The sequence below is a fragment of the Pelodiscus sinensis genome, chromosome 8, assembly GCF_049634645.1.
Source record: "Pelodiscus sinensis isolate JC-2024 chromosome 8, ASM4963464v1, whole genome shotgun sequence".
In the NCBI taxonomy this organism is placed as follows: domain Eukaryota; kingdom Metazoa; phylum Chordata; order Testudines; family Trionychidae; genus Pelodiscus; species Pelodiscus sinensis.
In genome coordinates, this window is record NC_134718.1 from 53555969 (window position 1) to 53580374 (window position 24406).

Here is a 24406-nt window from a genome sequence, read left to right on the forward strand (position 1 = left end):
CGAACTACCGTTACTCCTCATTCCATTTCATTTAAAAATGGCGGAGCCCCACTTATGCAAATGAAGCCCGGGAAATTCAAATCCCGGGCTTCATTTGCAAGTGCGGTATGCCTACATTACCCTCCTAGTTCGAACTAGGATGGTAGTGTAGACATACCCTAAGATTCTCAAAGATATTTAGGCATTTAACTCAAATTGATGAGAGTTAGGTGCCTAACAACTCTGTGCCTAAATGACATACCAAAGGCTACCCCAAAAGCCAGTGGTCTCAGCAAACTGAACCTCAGTCTCACAAGTCCCAGTCCCCATCAGACACCCATTCTTCATCTCTGAAAAGGAGCAGATATAATCCTCAAATTTAGAACAGTCTGACTAAAACTTAAATACAGAAATGAGCTAAATCCATTAAATTTTTAATCCATTTTTCCAACATCACAGTGTGTTCAGATCCAACAGTTTGGTTTGGTTCAATTTACAGACACAATAAAGGACATTAAGGTTCAAATAAGTGTAGATTTAAAACATACCCAAACTTTGTGGGTGTTTGGATCTGGAATAATTTACTATTAATAATGGTTTATTTTACCAATGAATGAGCCAATTGGGATAATATAAAAACCAATCTAAATAGTCATAAAGAACTAGAATTAAATGGATGCAATTTTCTAAATTGTTTTTGAGGTTTAAAAGCATTTTGTGCCACTTTTGTTTGGGAGGTGTGTGTTGAATTTTGAACACTGCTGCACTTCCTGGACATCTTCTTTGGCCCATTGAAAACCAGGAAGGACTGGAAATCTTACAAGAATACTTATCTCTTGAAATTTAGAGGCCTCTTTCCTGACCAAATCATAGAATCATGAGACTCGAAAGAGCATCAAGAGGTCATCAAATCTAGTCCTCTGCACTCATGGCAGAACCCAGCAACATCTAATCTAGACCATCTCTGACTGGTATTTGTATAACCTGCTCTTAAAAATCTCCAATGATGGAGATTCCTCAACCTCCTGAAGCAATTTATTCCAGTGTGTAACCACCCTGACAGTTGGGAAGTTTTTCCTAATGTCCAACCTAAACTGCCCTGGCTGATTCAATTTAAGTCCATTGCTTTTTGTCTTATCATCAGAGGTTAAGAAGAATAATTTTTCTCCATCCTCCTTCTAACAACCTTTTAGGTACAGGCAGTCCCCGGGTTACGTACAAGATAGGGACTGTAGGTTTGTTCTTAAGTTGAATCTGTATGTAAGTCGGAACTGGCGTCCAGATTCAGACACTGCTGAAACTGACCGCCAGTTCTGACTTACATACAGAATCAACTTAAGAACCCCAGGTGTCCCCAAGTCAGCTGCTGCTGAAACTGATCAGCAGCTGATTCCAGGAAGCCCGGGGCAGAGCAACTCTGCCTGGGGCTTCCTGTAGTCAGCGCTGGTCAGTTTCAGCAGAAGCTGACTTGGGGACGCCTGGGGCAGAGCAGCTGGGGTGCTGCTGGGTTGCTCTAGTAGCGCCGCTCTTGGGTGCTACTGGACCAACCTAGCAGCACCCCATCTGCTCTGCCCCAGGCGTCCTGATTCAGCCGCTGCTGAAACTGACCAGCAGTGGCTGAATCAGGACCTGGGGCAGAGCAGCTGGGGTGCTGCCGGGTTGGTCCAGTAGTGCCCAGAGCGGGCGCTGCAGGACCAATCGGCAGCGCCCCAGCTGCTCTGCTCCAGAGTCCAAAACAAAAGCCTGGTCTGCTGGGGGGGGGGGGGAGCACACTAGCTGCCCCCCCCCCTCCCCAGCAGACCAGGGACACGGGGAGCAGAGCCTCTGAGGCTTTGCTCTGGCAAAGCCTCAGAGGCGAGGGACCCCGCCGCGGATGCGGCTTCAGTCCGGGAGCCTGTGGTCTGCTGGGGACGGTCCAGAGCAAAGCCTCAGAGGCGCGGGGAACCGCCGCTGCTGCCGCTTCAATCTGGGTGCCTGTGGTCTGCTGGGGACCGTCCCCAGCAGACCACAGGCTCCCGGACTGAAGCCGCAGCCGCGGGGGGGTCCCGCGCCTCTGAGGCTTTGCCACGCGGGACCCCCCCCGCGGCTGCGGCTTCAGTCCGGGAGCCTGTGGTCTGCTGGGGACGGTCCCCAGCAGACCACAGGCACCCAGATTGAAGCGGCAGCAGCGGCGGTTCTCCGCGCCTCTGAGGCTTTGCTCTGGCAAAGCCTCAGAAGCGCGGGAACCCGCCCGGTGCCCCTGGTCTGCTGGAGACGGTCTCCAGCAGACCAGGGGCACCGGAGCAGCTTACCAACGGGGCTTTCTCGCCCCGACTTCTGGGGCGAGAAAGCCCCGTTCGTAAGTGCGGATCCGACGTAAGTCGGAGCCGCGTAAGTCGGGGACTGCCTGTACTTGAAAACTGTTATCATATTCCCTCTCAGTCTTCTTTTGTCTAGACTACAAAAACCTAAATCTTCCCTCATGTTTTCTAGATCTTTAATAATTTTTGTTGCTCTTCTCTGAGCATTTTCCAATTTCTCCTAGTCTTTTCTGAAATGTGATGCCCAGTACTAGCCACAATACTACAGTTGAGGCCTAATCAGCATGGAGTAGAGTAGAAGAATTATTTCTCATGCCTTGCTTACAATATTCCTGTTAATACATCCAAGAATGGTGTCTGCTTTTTTTGCAACAATATTACACTGTTGAATCATATTTACCATGTGGTCCACTATGACTCCTAGTCAGCAGTTACACTGTGGAGACAGAGATATGGGCTCCTCAAATCCTTATCTGACCGTATCCCCAAATTTTAGTGTTTTGGCCCATCACTAATCTTCCATCTGTTTATGGCTTGGACCGTTTGTGTGTTATTGGGGTATGGTGCTATGAGGGAATAACAATCATAAATCCAACAGATTTTTTGCAAATTTTGTTATACTTCACAAATGAATAAATATTGCTTAATAAAATGTTACTTCACAAATGAATACATGTTGCCTGTAAAATGTAAAACAAAAAACAAAACCCACCACCTTTCTGCAATGACAACGATCTTCATTCCAACTCAAGAACAAATTCTGCAATTTTACTTACGTAGATTTAATTTGCAGCAAAGGTGATTTTAGCATAGATATTAGGAAAACCTTTTTAATTATGAGGGTAGTAAAGCATTGAAAGAGGTTACCAAGGGAGGTTGTGGAATCCTTGTTGTCAGATGTTTTTAGGAACATATTAGGCAAACATCTGTCTGGAATGGTCTCAGTGTATTTAATCCTGCCTCATTGCAGCAGTTGGAATAAGTGACCTCTTCAAGCCCTACATTTTGATTCTAGCCCTACTTTTTACTGTGCAAGATGCCCTTGAGAAACCAACTGGGTATCTGGCAGAATCGGTACATACAATATATAAGCAATGAATTGATTTTATTTCACTGTCAGTCAATAAGGAAAAAGGGCCAACATATTCCAGATAGTGGCTTGCCTTCAGTCTGAGATGAGCTTTTAGGAGAAATATTGCAAATGTCACAATACAATATGTTAAATTTAGTAGTTAAATATTGTTCAGCAGCCAAATTCTATTCAGACACATATGTAACTCCCACTGGCATAACTGAGTGTTGTGCGGAATAGCCCCAAATTCCAAAGAAACTCTATGAAGAGAAAAAAGTTGTTGGTCAGTCTTTGTCTGTCCTCTGGTAACTGGATACAGAAGGGTATGCATATCCATATATGCATGGATATAAAAAATATCCAGTCAAGATAATGAATGACCATTAAAAAATTGAAAATGGTATTAAACCTTGCGCCTTAGGGCTTAGTAAGACAATCTAAACTATTAAAAATCAAGATGAGACGAAGGTTGAGGTAAATTATCCCACCTCTGCCTACTTTGGGTTTTTACACCTTTCTCTGGCTATGTCTACACTGCAGGATTTTTTTTAGAAAAAGATACGCAATTTGCATATCTTTTTCCGCTTGTTTTTTCGGAAAAGGCTTTTCTGACATTTGGTCTGTCTACATGGGGCCAGATGTCGGAAAAACTTCCTCTTTCAGAAGAGCCCTTATTCCTCGTAAAATGAGGAATACAGGGATATTGAAAGAACACACCTGCCTTTTTAGAAACTCTTCCAAAAAAGCAGTCACGTTGCCTGGACGCGGCAGAGTTTTTCCGGGATACCAGAGGTATCCCGGAAAAACTCTGAAGTCTAGACATAGCCTCTGAGACATCTGATGCTGGCCACTGTCAGAGATAAGATACTGAACTACCTAGACTGTAGGTCTGGTCTAGTATTTATGTTTTTAGGTAACATGTACTGAGTCATAAGCACTGGACAGGAAATTGGGAACACCTGAGTTTCTAATCGTAGTTCTGACAGTGAGTCTTTCTGGTGCAGGTCACTGAATGCTGCCCATCCATAGGAATGGGAGACCCTAAGCACTGTTCTGCTGAGGTAGGGGAAGGCTGTGAAGAGGCTCAGTAAACAGACTTTTTGTCCCCTGCTCCATAGTGCCCCTTGGTAAGCTTATCTATGCTGGAAAAACCACTTTGAGCTAGAATGTGTGTTACCTAACACCACTGTTAATACTGTTACAACTAGTTAGCATTTCTACTGTGGTAGCACCTAGAGGTCTCAACAAAGTTGGGCCACTGCACAAACATGCAGTGAATGACAGCCCTTGCCCCAAGCTGCTTACAATCAAGTAAGGCTAGTCTAACCTATAGGCTAAGTATGGGGAAAGGTTTGTAATACCCTTGGATTGCAATAGGTGGATGAGACAAAGTATACCTGACTATATGGAGGAATAAGGGTAAAAAAGAAATATATTTAGATGTCTCCGCTGGTAGCTGTAGTGATCACAGTTTACCAGTTACCTGTTATTAGGGTATAGTTTACTATTAGCTACGAAAAGGTGAGCTTGAGGAGGAAGTTGGAGAAAAAGATGATGTTATTTTCCAGTGCAGACAATTCCTGTGTGACATGACCAAAGGAAATTATTTGGAAGTATGGTGTAGCAATAAGGAGAAGCATAAACTATTTGCTCAGAATCTGCAAAGGATCCACAGTTGCTACTGCAACCTGAGAGAAGAGTCTGAGGAAGAGGAAGGTACCTTCTCTGAGCCCCCTTTAAATCTTTTGTGAAAATCCCAATTACTTGAGCCTTGTATGGGTTGGAGAGTGGGAGTAACTGGCATGCACTATAATATCCATGCATCATTTTCCCCATTTGCAAAATATTACTTCACAGGGGTAAATGAGAATTGATCAGTTAATGATTCCAAACATGCTGCAGTTGAAAAGTGTTCTGCGGATGCTAAGCATTTGTATTTCTGTCTTCCAAAGCTGGAGAAATCATATTAAAAAAGTACTTAAAATTGCAAGCTCAGTTTCTTACATTGCTGCAGAATAAATACACATACAAATGGTGAGTGGATCACTAGATAGCAAGAACAAAGGTTTATACAAACTTCAAAGTTTGCAGTGAGTGGCCAGCCGTATTTCAAATTGTACTTCATGGATAGTTTTCCACTTTGGTTCCTGAGTATGACTGTTTCCAGCTGAGCAGCTGTAATTTTTGGCTAGTCTAATCTACAGGCTACGTGTTGGAAAAGGTTTGTAATACCCCTGGATTCCAAAGTAATACATTTTAGTATGTAACAATTACTGAATATAAAATTTGATATTATTGTTATTAGAGTTAGGTACAAATGATCTCTTAAAACAATACCAACACTAATTGATACTGAATGGTATTACAGTAATAAAAACTGTGAACAAAGTTTATACCAAAGTCTGGTCTACAACAAAGATTTTCTACCAGTATAACTACGTAAGTTAGAGACATAATTTTTTAAACAGATGTAAACATTTCAGTACATCTCCTAGGCCTGGTCTACACTAGGGGTGTGTCTAGACTACATGGCTCTGTCGACGGAGCCATGTAAAGTAGTTTACCAGACATAATCAATGAAGCGGGGATTTAAATAATCCCCACTTCATTAAAATAAAAATGGCCGCCACTCTGTGCCGACAATCAGCTGATCCGGCACAGTGTGGCAGTCTAGATGTGGCACGGTCGACAAGGGAAGCCTTGTTAGAGGATTACAGGAGCGGTCGACAAAGGCTTTCCTTGTCGACCGTACCGCGTCTAGACTGCCGCGCTGTGCCAGATCAGCTGATTGTTGGCACAGCGCAGCAGCCATTTTTATTTTAATGAAGCGGGGATTATTTAAATCCCCGCTTCATTGACTATGTCGGGTAAACTACTTTACATGGCTCCGTCGATGGAGCCATGTAATCTAGACACATCCGAGGAACATAGTCCAAAATAAAAAAAACCCAAGTTTGATTTAGTAAGCGTTGTGTCCACACTACCAAGTCCATTATTCCAGAATAAGGGGCCATGGAATTCAAACTCTGTAGTCCTGCTTTTCATGAGGAATAACACTAATTACAAAATAATGTTAGTGTGGATGCTCCAGTGCTGCTAATTTGAACTTATTGGCTCCCAAGAGGCCTCTCATTGACTCCCAAAGTGCTTCCTGAGGTAGCACATTCACATTACTGGAGCTTGACTTAGACTAATTTCGATGCTTCCCCATAATGAGGACATGCAAGTTTGAATCTGTGAAATTGGGAGATCATAAGTCGAATTTAGTAATTTTGAAATAATTTCCTAGTGTAGACATGGTGTCAGTGTTGTTATACTTTCATAACGGTGCCTCATACTGAGATAACTTATTCCAGGTATATGCTATACTGGCATGAGCACATGAATATTTGTATAACTGGACCAATCTGCTGCTTGAACTACATCAGTATTGTAAAAAAACTTTTATTTGTAGACAAGGCCTTCCAAAATCGACCTGAATCAGAAAGTTTGGCTCCAGCTTCAAAGAAGCACATAGGACAAAATTAAGATTTGGCACTTAATAACTGAAGGCTGTACTAAGTTCGGCAGATTATATCTATAATATTTTTGGCAAGAATACCTTGTTTCTCATAGTTTCTTCCATGTACCTAGTATTTTCACTATTAAACATGGGTGGAGTACATTTTGCTCCATTTTATTCAAATTTAGTTCAGCTCTTGGATTGCTTTGCAAGTTTCCAGGCACTCTGCAGTAGGGAAAAGTTTAAGTGCATCTGCCTTGGAGTGTCTCATCTGATACTTGGTCACAATTTGCATCTCTGGTGCTAAATTTTGAGACTTGAAATTAATTTTCCTTTCCTTGGCATGTCTAAATCCAGGAATGCTCCATGGTCCATGACCAAAGGCAGGGAAATGATAGTGTTAACAAAGGAAATGAAAGCATCAGCTTTTAGGACAGTGAAAGTGGCAAAAAAACAAAGCAAACCCCTCCCAAAGAATAAACCAAAACAAGATTATAGTTAAGGCTACAATTTAGTCATGGGTCTTTTTAGTAAAAGTCATGGACATGGACAGGTCATGGGCAACAAACAAAAATTCATAGCCCATCCTCTGTGTAAGACTTACACTATAAAACCCCCCAAACTAAATTTTGGGTGGGGCACCACTGCTGTGGGGGATGGAGGGTGGAGTATGCCTCTAGACTAGAGGGCTGCTGCTTGGCTGCTGTTTGGTAGGGATAGAGGGAGCTGGGGCCAGCAGCTCTAACCGTTTAGGGCCTCTGAATGGAGGCAGCTCTCCTGGGAACTGCTCTGGCCTCCCTGGGACTGCTGCCGGTGGCTGCCAACTGTGGCTGCCACAGCCACCTGGAACAACTGCCAGGGGCTGCTGACAGCAGTTGCTCCAGCTGACTGACGACCACAGCCTGGAGTCAGCCACACTAGCCACCATAGAAGTCAAGAAGGTCAAGAAGGTCAAGAAGTCAAGAATCCCTGACTCCTATGACTTGTGAGACAAACACAGAGCCCTAAATATGGTCCAGGGTGGTTTTTTTTTCCAGGCATTCTACTTTTCAGGGTTCTCTTGTTCAGAGCCAGACTTTTGTTGATGTGGTATTGATAATGCTAAAGCTTGCACACTACGGCTGTGTCTACACTGGCAGCTCCTTGTGCAAGAACTATTTTGCAGAAGAGTTCTTGTGCAAAAAGTCTTCCACAAGAGAGCATCTACACTGGCATGTGCTTTTGCGCAAGAGATGTGTTTTTGTGCAAGAGCATCCATGGCATGTGGACGCTCTCTTGCGCAAGAAAGCTCTGATGGCCATTTTAATCATAGGGGCTTCTTGCACAAGAAATTCATGTTGCCTGTCTACACTGCCCTCTTGTGGAAGAGCTCTTGCAAGAGGGCTTATTCCTCGTGGAGAGAGGAATAACTTCTGGAAGAAGCCCTGTTTTACAACGCTGTACTGTAAATTCTCTTGCGCAAGAATGCGCGTGCAGTGTAGACAGCAGGCAAGTTTTTGCACAAGAACAACTGTTCTTGCACAAGAAGCTGCCAGTGTAGACATAATCTAAGGGTATATCTACATTGCAACAGTATTTCGAAATAACTAGCACTATTCCGAAATAACTTAGTCCACATGTACACAGCAGGCAGCTATTTCAAAATAGTGTCAAAATACTGTCAAGCTGAAGGACTTCTTACTCTGGCTCCTGTAACTCCCATTGTACCAGGAATAAAGGAAGTCAAAGGAAGAGTGCTCTCTTTTGAAATACATGCTGTGTAGGCGTTCCCTATTTCAAAATAAGCTATTTTGAAATAAGATATGCAATTGACATAGCTCAATTTGCATAGCTTATTTTGAGATAAGCCCTGGAGTGTATACACACACTTATAGTCATCAAAAGAAGAGGAATCCCTTTGTCTTATTTGAGTCTAGCAGAGACTTGATTCTTTTCTTGATTCTTAGAAGAGTGCTCTGTTTCGAAATAAGTGCTGTGCAGACTGCACCAAAACTCGAAATAAGCTATTTCGAAATAAGCTACACAATTGACGTAGTTCAATTTGCGTAGCTTATTTTGAGTTAAGCCCTGCAATGTAACCCTGAAAAAACTTCAGAGCACAAGAAAAGGGGGGAGGGTACTAAGAACAGAAACTTTGGGACACCAACAAGCAGGGAAAGAAGAGACATTGAAGAGCCATTAAAGAATGTGGAAAAGCGGTCAGTAAGGCAGGAGATGCAAAAGAGGAAAACTTCAGAAACCAAAAACCAAGAACATAAGAACAGCCATACAAGTCAGACCAAAGATCCATCTAGTCCAGTATCATGTTTTCTGGCTGTGTACAGTGCCAGATGCCCCTGAAGGAATTAACAGAACAGGGAATCATCAAATGATCCATCCCCTGTTGCCCATTCCCAGCTTCTGGTAGATAAGCGGCTAGAGACAGACCACTGCCCTAGCTAATAGCCATTGATGGACCTATCCTCCATGAACTTATCTAGTTCTTTTCTGAACACTGTTGTAGTCTTGGCCTTCACCACATCCTCTGGCAAGGAGTTCCACAGATTGACTGCATGTTATGTGAAAAAATACTTCCTTTTATTTGTTTTAAATATTAATTTCATTTGGTAACTCCTAGTTCTTGTATTATGAGAAGGCATAAGTACCACTTCTTTATTTATTTTCTCTACACCAGTCATGAGTTTATAGATCTCTATCATATTCTTCCTTAGTTGTCTCTTTTCCTAGATGAAAAGTCCCAGTCTTATTTATCTCCCCTCATATGAAAGCTGTTCCATACCTCTAATCATTTTGTTGCCCTTTTCTGACCCTTTTCCAGTGCCAATATATCTTTTTTTAAAGTGAGATGATCACATCTGCACACAGTATTAAAGCTTTATGGATTTATATAAAGGCAATATGATATTTTCTGTCTTATTATCTATCCCTTATTGGTTCCCAACATTTTATTCCCTTTTTTTGACTGCCACTGCACATTAAGTGGATGTTTTCAGAGAACTATCCACAATGATTCCAAGATCTCCTTCTTGAGTGGTAACTCTATTATGCATTGCTTTGCTTTTAGCAACATTGAATTTCATCTGCAATTTTCTTGATCAGTCACCCTGTTTTGTGAGATCCCTTTGTAGCTCTTTGCAATCTACTTGGGACTTAACTTTCCTGAGTAGTTTTGTATTTTCTATACATTTTACCATTTGCTGTTTACCCCTTTTTCCAGATCACGTATTAATTAATATATGTTGAATAAGACTGATCCCAGTACAGACTCCTGATGGACATCACTATTTACCTCTCTCCATTCTAAAAACTGACCATTAGTACTTCCCCTTTATGTTCTTTTACAGTTCCCTCTTATCCCATGACAGCTTAGAAGTAATCAATGGTGTCATCAAGAAGCATAAGAGAGAAGTACCATTTACATGTGGCTAGAAGAAGGTCATCAGTAACTGATGTGAGGGCCTTTTGGGAAGAGTTGAGAGAGAAGAAGCAGACTGAGGAGATGGAGCAAGATAAAGGAGAGGAAGTCAGGGCAGCAAGAGTTAAGAGCCCAGCCCAGGATCCTCAGACAAACGGAGAAGGAAATGAGAATGATAATTAGAGAAGTAAGTGGTATTCAGAGTGTGGTTTTAAAGATAAGGGATGCAAGAAGAGACAGAGGGGAAAGTCAGAGGAGAGTGGGCAGTTAGAATAAGGAGTAAGGAGGGAATTAGATGAAGTGGCTGGCTGACAGGAGGCACAGATGGCATAAAGGAGACAGATTGAGAGGCTGAAAGCAGAAGTCAGAAAATAAACCTTTGGGTCAGAAGCAAAATCCAAGAGAGGGGACAGAGAAATCTTGTCTGCTGTTGCCATTTCTGTTGTTGAAGTTGGATGGATCCTGGGTGCAGAGGATGCACGTGAACAAGGAATTTGGGGAGAAGGTTTAAGGAGAAAATCGAAGGTAGACAGAAGGCAGCAGGACTTGACTTCATAAAGATAATTTGGGTACACATGAAAATGGCAGGTTTTTTTTTAAAAATGTGAATAGTTGCTCATTTATTGTCAACACCACTAACTGTGCAATGCATTAGGTTTGAGGGTGCACTGGGCTTTAAGAAGTGTTCAAGTCCTGACTTTTGTCTGTATCTCGTTCCCTCCAAGATCAGTGGAATTCTGGATCTTGTAGTTCACAGGGATCAGGTGACTCTAGGCTGAGAACAAATTGAGCAATGCATGCTGGTGAGCGGGAAGCTCAGTGTCAAAGTACTTTTTCAGTGTGCGGAAGTAGGATGAAGAGAGAGTCAAATGCAGGCAGGTCATGCATCTGGGACATGAACCCTTCACTATGTGTCATGATCATAATTTGCTTTGAGGAATGGCAATACGTAAATTCTTCCTTCTACTTTAGCTTGAAAGACTATATAATGTTTTATTCTTAAAAGAAAAATTGTTGTTTTAAAAAATAGGGTAACAAAACCAAGGCCTTTTCCATTGTTAGAGTCTTTCTATTGACTAGAAGTTGCATCAGAATCTATATGCAGTTTACGTTGAAGGGAGATAGTTATCTTATATGTAATAAAATTGGTTCTTAATACAAATACAGAAGGCCCAGAGAGTTGAAAAATTAAATATTATCCAGTATTTCCTCCAAAAAGATAAGATCCATATATATCTTATGCTATTTCACTATTTCATTAATGGCATTTTTAGCCTTTTTTTGTTCAGACAAAAATGAACTAAATAGACAATATAAAAATTATTTGAGAGTTGAATTCAGTAATGATGTCTTTCATTGGCCTTATGCACAAATGAAAAGTATGTTATATTAATTTGACATGATGAAAAAGAACATCCTTTTCAAAAGTATTCATGTTAATTTTGAGCTTAGCCTCAAAAATATGTGTTACCTACAACTTAACGACTTCTGATTAATTTAACAGGAAAAAGTCTTTTGATATTGATTACTGCCAAGTGTTCAATGAAAGATGAAGAGAATTTGAAATCTACTTCAAAACTCACCCATTCACACTCCCTCACACAAATGATTAAAAGAGATGAATCTGTAATTTTTCAGACTTTTCTTTTAACAGTACTTATTTTTAAGCAGCAAATGTCTGCATTTTTAGATTGACAGAAATTGAAGTGCTTCTTTCCCAGATGCACAACACATAGGTATCCAATTAAATAAGCAAAAGGACATTTAATTAATTGTGAAAGGTATCTTTTCTGCTCCAAAAATAGTGATCTTGTATTATTATTTTTATAAATGTTTATACAAAATGTTATTATTATTTTTACTGGTGCTATAAGGGTGGTAGGAAGAAGCAGATAGGTCCCTGGGACTCCTTTGCCTGCAGGTGCTGCTCCCCCCCCCCCCCCCCACAGCTCCGATTGGTTGGGAACAGAGAACCACAGTTACTGGGAGCCGCTGGGTGGTGCTTGCAAATGATTGATGTCATCAAAATGTTTCACTGCCTGCAGCAAGGTTACCCTGATGAGTCGCATGCAGCCCAGGGGATGCAAGTTGCCCATTACTGTGGTAGAGGCAGTGTGCTGTGAAGTAAAGTCCTAATTAAGGAGTGGGATTTCCCTGGTTAAGAGGCAGGGCTTCCCTGATTAGGGGTCCTATAAAAGCAGCCAGACATACAGGCACAGTGGTATGTGACCCAGCAAACAGAGGAGTGGGATTCTACCTGTCCCTACAGGAAGAGAACAAAGGTAAGACTAGATTATGATGATCAACAGATGGCTCTGACAGAAGTGCTAAAAGGAGGGTTAAGGGACGTTTGACCACTAGGAATCATTCATAGACAAAGGACCGTTCTCAGGGGATTGACTCCACCTGAGTAGGGAGGTGGGACTTCTGGGATGGATACTGGCACAACTAATTAAAAGAGCTGTAAACTAGGAACTCTGGGAAACAGTTGGGAGATCGCATGTAATCTCCACGCCTGATTTTACCATTGAAAGGGAAGAAAAACAAGTAAGAAAGTAAGAAAGCAGTAGAGAAAGGAACAGCAGTGGGTAGGAGAATGGACATCGAGAGGAAGAATAGTGCCAATACCAGCAAATAGGTGATATTGTCAGTAGAATGACTGTACCCAACTGGACAAGGAATGTGGGTGAAGTCAAGAAGCAACAATTAAGAACTTTGCATATCAATGCAAGGAGCCTGAACAACTAAATGGAGGAACTAGAATTAGTGGTGCAGGAACTGAAACCTGTTGTTATAAGAATAATAGAAACACGGTGAACTAGTAGGCTATGTCTACACTGCAGAGTTTTTCCGGAATTCCGGAGGTATCCCAGAAAAACTCTGCTGCATCCAGGGAATGCGTCTGCTCTTCCGAAATTTTTTTCAGAAGAGCAGATGCGCTTTTTCAGCATCCCTGTAAACCTCGTTTTATGAGGAAGAAAGGATGTTCTGAAAAAGGAGTTTTTTCCGACATTTGGCCCAGTGTAGATGGGCCAAATGTCGGTAAAGCCTCTTCCGAAATAAGAGGAGGAAAAAGCTACTCAAATTGTGGTTTGCAATTTGCGTAGCTTTTTCTGGAAGAGCAGTATAGTGTAGACATAGCCATAGTCGTGACTTGGGTTCCACTGGCACTGAGTTCCTTTGTCCTGGAGACACTGCTGGGCTCTGTGGCCAGCCCTGGGATGCTGGGCTTGCTGTCTCCCTGCCTCCAGAATCCCAGGGCTCTCTGGTCCAGCAACATCCATGGTCCTGCCAGAGAGTGTCCTGGACCAGAGAGGTTCAACCTGTAGAGGTTCCCCCTGATATAGTACAGGGGTAGGCTACAAACCACCAGGATCCAATTTGTATGTGGATAGAAACATCTTTAGTATTTATATAATTAAAAACTATACTGGGATCTATGTGATTGTGGGAGACTTTAACTCCCCAGGTAAACACTGGCAGACAAAGGCAACTAATAACAATAGGGTCCAGATTTTCCAGTATGTGATAGCTGACAGGTTTCTTCACCAAATAGTTGCTGAACCAACAAGAGGTAATGCCATTTTAGATTTGACATTGGTGAGTAATGAAGACATCATCGAAGAACAGGCTGTAGAGGACAACATTGGTTTGAGTGCTCATGAGCTAATTCAGTTAAAATAATAATAAAAAAAATAGAACTGAAACAAGAGTCGTTGATTTCAAAAGGCTAACTTTAAAAAATTAAGGGAATTAGTTAAGGAAATGAACTGGACTGAAGAACTCAAAGATCTGAATGAGGAAGAGTCTTGGAATTACTTTAAAGCAAAGTTGCAGAAGGCTGCATTCCAAGCAAGGGAGAAAAAAATAGCAGGAAAGGGGTGCTAAACATGATTCAGAGAAAACAGAAAGTCTACAAGGAATGGAAGATAGGGCGGATCAGCAAGGAGAGCCACCTCTTCAAGGCAGGGTTGTATTATGACATTCTGAGGCCCTAAATTATGTTAAGTGTAAGAGTCCCCATGCCATAAAAATAATTTATTATTTTCACAGAAAGGACATTGAATATATAAACATGAAAACTTGATGTACTTATAAGAAAACAAGAGATGATATATAGATGAAAGATAGATATATATTTTACACAAAAAGGGAAAATTATCCTTCCTTCATATGAATTGGTGAAAAAAAGTTTGATTAATTTTGTTAGGAAAATACAGTTTATCCAAACCATATATAAAGTATATTTATGAATGTTTATTCTGATTTAATTTTTGCTATGAAACAATGAATTATTGGAATTTTTCTTTTGCCATTTTATAAAAATACAGTGAAAGTCCTGGAAACTGACAGTGGGAGCCAGCACACTTTTTTTTTTATTTAGAAACTGGACCTTTAATAACTCCATTCATCTGAAGAAGTTGGTTGTGCCCACAGAAGCTCATGATACCGTCTACATGCTTTGTTAGACTCTAAGGTGCTGCAAGACTATTTGTTGTTAAGTTTATCCTCCTCAGGATTCACTCGACTCAAATCCATAATATGATCACCTGCAAACTGAGTCATGTGATGTATGGATAGTGCATGAAGCAGAAAATGACATGCACACTAAAATATATAGTTGTATGTATGTGCAGAGAAAAAGAAGAAAGAGCATGTTAATTCTTAAGAAAATGAAGAAAAACAGGAATGAAGGCACTATATGATTGAGCGTACTGGACTGTAAACAGAAGATGGTGACCTTCTGGCTATTACCAGTCAAGGGAGATAAGCTACGTGATGTCACTCCTAGAACGAGTCTCATATGAATATGAGCTTGGCAGGAGGGCTTCACGACACTGCCATCTCTCACTTCACATTTTTCCTGATATTATCGGCAATGAGATTGCCTTCATGACTTATTTAAATAAATAATCAATGTCAGAATTTTACCCGTAGCAGCTAGCCAACAAACTGCTGTCTTAGGAGACTGACTGATCACAGACTTACTCAAAGAAATACTAATTTTAGAAGTGCAATCATAGTTTCCTTTTTCATAGCCTCCCACCTGTCAATAATGAACTATTAGTGTAGTGTAAGTATATTTGTGTAGCCAGATGTGAGTATTTTGTCGTATTTGCATGAAAATGTCTGTGTTTAGAATCTTTATTTATCAACCAATTTTGAAAAAAATGGAAATGGAATCAGGTTTTTTTCTTTTTTAGAGGCCACTCCTACTGTGAATCCCTAAACTGCATCTTCGTTAGTTTATGCCTTAATCCAGCACTACTTGGAAGTCAGAAAGTGTGAGATAAAGTGAGAACTGCCAAAAGCCAAAGAGAGTTGGACCCTGAAAACGTACTGCCAGCCTCCGGACTCCTGGGCAAAGGAGGGAGGTGGTTCCTGTTCCTGGAAGGGGTGGAGCACCCAGTCCTGAGCACCTCCTGGAGTGCACCACACCAGCTCCCAGGCAGCCCTTAGCACTGCACCAAGTATGCAGCATGGCATTCTGGCAGCGATTTAAATGGCCCAGGGTTCCAGATGATGACGCTGCTGCAGTAGCCGTGATGGTAGCTAAGAGCCCCAGACCCCTTTGAATCACTGAGCCCCAGGACAACTGCCTTCTCCACCCCCTCAATGATCCCGTTAGCAGGCCTGTATAGGGATATGATTTAATCACAGAGGCTATGGAAGTCACAGATTCCATAGGTTTCCCAGACCTCCGTGAGTTCTTCAGCCTCAGGATTCAGCGGCTGCAGTTGTGGCGGTGTATGTGTCTCCATTGCTGCAGCCAAAGCTGTCGACCACCCCTCCCCCACCCTGTGGCTTTGACTGGGGCTGGAGCTAGGGCTGTGCACTCCAACTCCCCCCATGGCTATATCCAAGGCTGGATCCTCCCCTATCCAACTCCTGAGGCTGTGGGGCACAGCCTGAGAGTCACTCCCCCAATGTGGCTCCAGCTGTCATTCCTCCCCCTTCCTACTCACCCCTCTCCCACTGGGTTATTTTTAGTAAAGGTCACAGACAGGTCATGAGCTCCTATGAATTTTTGTTTATTGCCTGTGACTTGTCTGTGACTTTTACTAAATACAACTGAGACAAAGTCTTAACCTAAATCATACAAGAAGATGTGGATGGTCTTGTAAACTGGAGTAATGGAATGGAATGAAATGTAATCGTGCAAAGTACAAGGTCATGCAGTTAGTAACTAACAACAAGAACTTTTGCTGTAACCTGGGGACATACCAATTAAAAGTGACAGAGAAGGAAAAAGACCTGGGTTTGTAGCTTGAGCTGCCAATGTGAGATGTTGTGAAACATGCTAATGTAGTACAAGGATCTCTCAGCCAATATATTTCCAGTAGACACAAGGAAGTGTTAGTACCACTATATGAGGCACTGATGAGACATCATATGGACTACTGTCTGCAATTCTGGTCTCGCATGTTTAAGAAAGATGAATTCAAACAGCAACAGGTGCAGAGAAGAGCTCCTAGAATGATCAGAGAACTGAAAAATCAAACGGAGAAGAGAAGACTCAAACATTTAAAGATTTTGTTTAACCTAAACAAAAGGAGGCTAAGAAGAGATATGATTGCTCTCCATAAATACATCACAGGGATAAATACCAGGGAGGCAAAGAAGTTAAGCACAAATATGGGTACAAAACCAAATGGATATAAACTGGTCATCAACATGATTAGTCTTGAAATGAAGCATAGGTTTACAAAGGAGTAAAGTTCTGAAACAGTTTTTCAAGGTGATCAGTGGGGGGGGGGGAATTATCTGGCTTTAGACAGAAGTTTATGGAAAGGATAGTATGATGAGACTGCCTACAACAGCGGGTAGCTGATCTGCCACCACTAGCAAGAAATATCTTCAATGGCTGGTGATGGGACACTGGATAGGGAGGGCGCTGGGTTAATTCTTTCCCAGGTGTCTGGCTGATGGGTCTTGCGCACATGTTCAGGATCTAATTGATCACCATATTTGGAGTCAGGAAGGCAGGTCAGAAAGGCAGAGACTCCTGGGTTTTTTCCCTTTCCCCTGCAGCATGAGACATGGGTCACTTGCAAGTTTAAACTGGTGTAAATTGTGAATTCTCTCTCAATTGAAGTGTTTAAACCATGATTTGTTGACTTCAGTAACTCAGCCAGAGGTTAAGGGTTTGTTACAAGAGTGGATGGATGAGGTACTGTGGCCTCAAATGTACAGGAAGTCAGACAAGACTATTGTTATGGCAGCAAATTCTTCAAAGATTTTAATGGCACTGGATCAAGTCTTTAGATAGCTTTCAATCTAATTAATCTTTTAATGTACTTTGTATTATGCCAGTGAATACACCCACTTAGAGCAAGTCTTTTCACTGCACACTTTGGTTTTGAAATTGTGAATATAATATTCCTATAATTATACTGTTATATATTCCTACAACCACACTGTCATTCCTTTAAACACACAGGTTCATGTTTAATTTATCATTAACCCTTATTAATAAAAGGGAAAGTTATTAATCCAACACTGCTAAGTCATATTCATGGAATGTAGTGGAAAGTAATCTTACTTTCAAGATGGCTTTTGGTTAATTTTCATTCAAACGTATATGTTCATATGGAAAATACTTAAAAACATGATAATGGGCACGTTGCTGTTTCCAACATATATTTTTCAACAAAATAAATGAAAAACTACAGTTCCTGGCAATGCTACTGAGTGATATGTGATTGAGCTGGGGGAAGCTCTAGTTTTTGTCAGTGCATGTGCAGTCGTGAAGTCTGCTGCATTACAATAAAGAAGTGTTAAAGTTAATGCATGTTAGTCTGTATCAGGAGTCTCAAACTCCTGCCCGAGGGGCCATCTGCAGCCCAAGCACTTTCCCAATCCAGCCCGTGAAATATATTGAAAAAATTATTTAATCTGGCTCACGCGGCTGCCAGACCCTGGGGTGAGGGTGGGAGTGGGAAGGAGCAGGTGCTGCACAGGGACCCACCCTTGCACATCGCTCCCAGCAGCACCCAGGTCCCCAGAGCCCACATAATTCTGACCACAGAAGGTGCTGCTTGCTCCAGGGGGTCATGCTGGCTGGCCCTGCTGTGATGCAAACCGCCCTAGCCAGGGAGCTATCCAAGCTGATGCGCTATTGCAACCAGGGGTGGGATGGGTTTTGCTTTTGGTTACCCCAGGTTGGGGCAGGGCGTCCCAGCGCAAAGACATGGATGTTAGCAATGGGGCAGGTGGGATTCCAATGCAAAGGCGCAGATGTTAGTGGTGGGGGCAGCATCCCAGCATGAGAACATGGATGTGGCAGGATGAGGACGCAGTTTCAAGTCTTTTGTAGGAACCTGGTCTCTGTCTGTGCTCCTGGACATAGGGGAGACACTGTCAACTTACATTACTGTGCTGCCAACCCCAAGCATTCAAAACTGATGAATCAGTCCCCCACTCTCCCAAAAAAGAAATTGGCTGCTTGAAATCACAGATAAAAATACACTTGGGGTTCTTTTTTATTCGGCATGTGGTGTTTGACGTCCTTGGCTGAACTCGGGGCACATTTTCTAGCTTTTCTCCACAAACGTAAGTCTTCCTTTAAAAAAAGAGACAAGGAAGGCTGGGATTCTCCTCTAAGACTATGCACCAACAAACAAGCATAATCTATGACTCCATGCAGCTGTCGAAGTGGTTTTTACTCATGAACGCTTGTGCCCAAAGACATCCATTAGTCTATAAGGCTATGTCTACACAGCAGTGTTATTTTGGAGTAACTGACGTTATTCTGAAATAATATAGTGTACATCTATATTACAAGCCTTTATTGGAATGTGGATACTGTCCATCATATACGCCAGAGCTACTCAAATTTGGAAGCCCCAGGGGCCACAATGATACTCACAGCACATGCCAAGGGCCGCAACTTAAGTGTGGTTGCATATACATGCAAATATACATACAAATATATTCAAATAGCTTCTTTCGTACTGACAGGCATGAATACAAAGATTAAGGCAAGACTACACAACATGCAGGGCCCATTTAAGACAGTTCTGCTGATATTAATAAAATGTTATATTTACCCAATTTTCACCCATATGATAGCACTTTTAATGAGCAATGACAGTCCAGGAATTTAACTACTAAAACGCATTTCAACAGAAGACCGTTATATTGACTCGCCGTTGTGAAGCGTGTTCCCAGTGGAGCCATGTTCAAACGATCCCTCCTGTGGGCCACATGTTGAGGCCCACATAAACCCAAACCTCACCACGGGCTGCAAACAAATAGGTTGTGGGCTGCATGCAGCCCACGGGCCGCATGTAGAGTACCCCTGATATACACCAATAAACACATTCCCATTAGTGTGTATAGAACCATAGAATACTAGAACTGGAAGGGACCTCAAGAGGTCAACAAGTCCATTCCTCTGCCCTCACGACAGGCCCAAGCACAATCTAAAACATCCCTGATAGATGCCTTTCTAACCTGCTCTTAGGTAATAGGCAATAAAGTTTCCAATTTGATGCTTAGGACTATGATAGAGCAACAAAAGAATCATAGCCCAGATCCTGAGATGCATGGAAGTGGAATGAAAATAAATCACATCTCACACAAGAGTTAAATTCGATTTTCAATTTAAATATGGGCCCAAATCTATAGTTTGTTTAATAACAACAAACACTTTATATACCTAAGATTGTTATTCCGATGATTTAAAAAACATTCCAGTAAAATTAGTTGTTTTTGAACAAGTAAACATTTCCCTGCAGGGTATGACACTAACATAACAATAAGCAACGGAAAGTGAAAGTGACTCTAAGCAAAAATTAAACTGACTTTAAAATGCTTTCATGTATGTTCATCTAGGGTTTTAATAATATGGTAAGTTGTGGTAATACTATACAAGAAATGTGCTTGCTTATAGTACACAATTTTATAACTGGCTGTCGCGTTTTAACCTATTATAGGTCCTCATTCAGCAAAGAAATTTAGTATGTGCTTCAATCCATCCTTATTTAGGAAAACGTGCACATATTTAACATTAAGCACGTGCTTACGTGCTTTCCTGATTACAGATGCTTTACTGAATTGGGGCCATAAAGCTTGGAGTTAAGTTTCACTTGAAGTTTTGGGAAACGGTTTAATTGGTCTTTATGGCTACGTCTATGCAGCGGAGTTATTTCGGGATACCTCCACGTCTTAAGAGTAAGCCTGTTATATCAAAATATAACGGGCTTGTTATTCTGACGTCCCTGTAAACCTCACTGCACGAGAGTTAAGGGATGTTTTGGAATAGCGTCTTGTTTTGAAAGGAGATTGAAATAAGCTATGCAATTTGTGTAGCGCAAATTGCATAGCTTATTTTGAGGTCAGGGTGCGGTGTAGACACACCCTATGTGCCCTTGTTTTTTCTATCCCTTTTATGGGCCTGATCCTTTTAATCTGAGATCAGCAGAAAGTTTCCCATTGATATCAGTGGAGCAGGATTGGGTCCTATGTGAAGACTTCTTTCATGAGGCTCTTCGCCCTTCATACAAAGACAGCGGATGAAATCTTAGTCCCATTGAAGTCAATGGGAATTATGTCAAGATTTCACCAGTGGTCTTAAAGTTAATTAATGAATATTTCTTCAGGATGTTGAGGATGGCAAACTCTGTATTAATGGTAGGGTTTGTTCTCATTTATTGTTAATGGAGAAAACACAAAGGAGGAACCCTGAAGAGAAAGGAGGAAGCAGTTTTGAAGCTATGTATAATAATTTTTGTTTCTTTAATAGACATTTAGTTTTGTTTATGATTTCAACTGTGACTTCCTTTACATTTCCTTGTCCTGATTTTACATTATCTTGTATTTTACTATTATAATTAATATATATTTAATAATTTAACAGCTTTTATTAAAGGGGTTGGGGTTGGGGTTTTTTGGGGGAATTGAGATGTAAAGAGAAATAAAAAACATATTTTTGATTTTAGGCCATCCATGTTTTTAACTGATTTGGGGCTCAATCTTGAAAACTGTCCCTGGACCCAGTCCAATACCCATTGATGTCAATGGGAGACTTTCTGCTGACTTCAGTGAGCATTGGACCAGGCCTCGTGCAGAAATAACTTGGACTTCAGTGGGAATTCTGCATACAGGGCACCAGCCTGATCAGCTTTTCCACTTATTCCAGCAGTGTTATGAGTGTGTTTGTGAGTGCATGAGTGTGTATTAAATTTGGAGTATTGCCCAACACTGCAGTTGTGGGAGCAGACTCCAGTCATTGTGTACAGAAGTTGGGGTTTCACAAGTAAAGTTAATAATGATTGATACTTATTGTGTAAGTCCCTCCCCCCTGCTGATTAACCTCACATTAAACTGTCTTGAAAATGGCATATTTAAACAATTTTGAGCTTTCGTTCCATTTCATTTTACATCAGCTGAGCCCCCAGCATCCAAACTCACATGACCCAGATGCAATCCGAATCTTGTATTTAATTTCTAATCTGTCCATCTAGCTAAGTCTCTCTAATGTGCCCATCTTGTTGGTGTCTTGGCACCAACAGGCCAAACCAAACCCTTGATCAGAACGCCTCTGAACTTTGTGGTTCTCTAGCCAAATTCTGCATCTTAGCTCCCTGACTACCTCCAAGGGGGTTTCACTGCATCTGATTTCATTCCCAGTGTGCTCCCTATCTTCAGTCAGCTTTGCTGTTCCCTCTTCATTTGCTCAAAAAATGATGGAGGCTTATTCACAGAGCCTTTCAACTCCACAGATATCTGTGGGTATCTGAATCTGCGGTTGTGGATGCAGATATCTGCGACTCATTTTTGCAGATATGGATGCAGATACAAATTTTGTATCTAGAACCCTGAAAATCTGCAGATAACTGCATTATATCTGTGGGATCCATATCCGCAGACATCGGTGTGGATATCCGCAGTTCTTTTTTGCAGATACAGATGCAGGTGCAGATACACATTCTGTATCCATGAAGAGCTCTACTCATTCACACATGTTCAGTGTTTGTCACATGTTAGAAAGACCTTCTCTATTGGTCTCAAGAGAGACAGTTTGTTTAGTGCTGAGGGAAAGGGGCAGATGTTGTTTGTACAGGTTGACAGGAAACGAATGTGGCTTTCCCAGTGAAGCTTTTTAAAAAGAATTCTGTCCTATTCCACAGTATAAATGATCTTTTTCCATGCCTTCTCTTCCCATCAGTGCTCTACTAGCTACCTCCCACACTAAAGAAAGGAAGGCAGGAAAGAGAACTGAGTGTAGGAAACACAGTTCATTAATGTTTCCTATCACAAATCAGTTTTACCAGTGCTGGACATGAACTTCATTAAAACTATTGTAATGTATACCATATTCTGGGGACATCCCATTTGGTTCCTGAACAGAATCTTGGAACAAGAAAAAAGGAGACTATTCATAGAGGTGTTATAATGGAGCCCAGTGCATGCTGGGACAGATGTGTATAATCATTGGCCTGATTTGTCATTGCCTTGCACCTGGTGCAGTCATTGCATTCACACTTGCGAGTGCAATGTGCTGCAAAATGTTTCAATTTTAGTAGCTATCTACAGTCTGCTTGCAAAGGTGTAAATAACCACATCAGGAGCAAGGTGCTGAAAAACTGGCCAAAAGATTTCATTGGCCCTTCATTGGCCTCCTGTTGTTATCTGTCTGCTGTGAAGTTGTGTGTTATGGGTAGGTTTGAGATGGAGGCAAAAGCACAGTATATTCGTATTTTGCTATGGAGAAAAGAGATTTGTTTTATCCTTTCTTGTTGTGTGTTTTGTGGCATAACAACAATAATCCTTGCTGCCTTGCAGTATACTTATACTAAAGGACTTTTGAGATGAATTAAACTTCTTGGCACTGCCTCAGTGATTAATCAATCTCAACAGGCATTTATTGCTTTGTATACTAGAGAGCAGGAGAGATTATCCCTTAAATATGCTTGACTTTTGGTACTGTTCAATTATGCCAAAAAGAGCCCCAACGCATACACAGTTGTTTTGCACTACTCATATTAGGGGCAATTGATCTTTGAGAGTCTCTTCCTCCTCGTGTGACACTACTAGCCTTGAAGATAGCCCCTTCAAGAAAAATATTTTCAAAAATAGGTGATTGTTCTTATCTTAATATTTTAATCCCTTGAGGGTTTGTCCCTCCAAGGAGATTCCCCATACCTCCGATTTTTAAAAATTTTACACATCCCATAACTCAGCAGCCCTCTTTCTAGCTGTGGAGATTTTAACCTGATTCCTTCTAACATCCATCATTGTCTCTTCCTCAGCTTGCCTGAAGAGTCACTTGCAGAGCAAGATGGTATGAGTGACAGTCTCTGAAGTATTCTCAGCCCCTTCTAGGAACAGAAGAGTCTGGATTTACAAGTCAGCATTGGTCCTTTGCATTCGTTTGTTGATGCCCTGCAACTCTCATTAAGATCAATGAGAGTCACAGAGGTAAAACCCCAAGAAACACTTCTACAGTTTACACCTAAACCTACACAAATATTAGATACTCTGGGTTCACTTCTAACCATCCATGTTGCTCCTGAAATATATTTCTAAATCACAGTCTGTTTTTCTTGCATCTGGGATGCATTAACAGGAGTGTTGTGAGCAAGACACGAGAAGTCATTCTTCCACTCTACTCTGCGCTGATCAGGCCTCAGTTGGAGTATTGTGTCTAGTTCTGGGCACCATATTTTAAGAAAGATGTGGAGAAATTGGAGAGGGTCCAGGGAAGAGCAACAAAAATGATTAAATGTCTTGAAAACCTGAGCTCTGAGGCAAGGCTGAAGGAATGAGGCTTGTTTAGTTTGGAAAAGAGAAGACTGAGAAGGGACATAATAGCGGTTTTCAGGTATCTAAAAGGGTGTCACAGGGAGGAGTGGGAAAAATTGTTCTCCTTGGCATCTGATGATAGGACAAGAAGCAATGGGCTTAAACTGCAGCAACGGAAGTTTAGTTTGGACGTTAAGAGAAATTTCCGAACTGTCAGAGTGGTTAAACACTGGAATAAATTGTGTAGGGAGGTTGTAGAATCTCCATCACTGGAGATATTTAGGAGCAGCTTAGACAGACGGTGCTTGGGCCCATATGAGGGTAGGGAACTGGACTTGATGACCTCTCGAGGTCCCTTTCAGTTCTAGTATTTTATGATTCTATGTTTC

The 24406-nt window shown here is 41.6% G+C and overlaps 1 long non-coding RNA gene across 1 annotated transcript in view; it reads left to right on the forward strand.

Moving 5' to 3' along the window:
• The window catches only part of LOC142830511 (uncharacterized), a 63628-nt gene extending 39941 nt beyond the window's left edge, over nucleotides 1–23687 (forward strand). Inside the window, exon 3 of the long non-coding RNA XR_012905809.1 lies at nucleotides 23525–23687. This is a non-coding gene — a long non-coding RNA (uncharacterized LOC142830511). The remainder of the gene's footprint in view (nucleotides 1–23524) is intronic.
• Nucleotides 23688–24406: the final 719 nt, after the last annotated feature.